Genomic DNA, 331 nt, shown 5'->3' with positions numbered 1-331 from the left:
AAATCTGAGGCCAAATAATGAACATGAATATTATGATGGAATCATGCATATGCAAATACACTACACCAACACATAAATCAGGTTTAAAAGAGGCTGTATAAGATGAAACAAAGGAGAAACTAATCAACAGAAGAATGCACACAAAAGGGCTGTTAAAAACTACTACGATGCAAACACTAAGGCATAAAAAATGGCCAATTATTCAGTAAATACTGCATTCTAATGATAAATCTTGGCAGGTTTTGGCCACTTAAAGGCTCAAAAGACACTAAATCATGCAAGCTTAGACTTCCGGGGAAAAGCTTTGGCCTTGTCTGGTTAGACAAGTGAA

Source organism: Morone saxatilis, unplaced genomic scaffold (assembly GCF_004916995.1).
Source record: "Morone saxatilis isolate NCDOM2014 unplaced genomic scaffold, NCSU_SB_2.0 Contig14, whole genome shotgun sequence".
NCBI lineage: Eukaryota > Metazoa > Chordata > Actinopteri > Moronidae > Morone > Morone saxatilis.
This window is presented reverse-complemented; position numbering follows the sequence as displayed.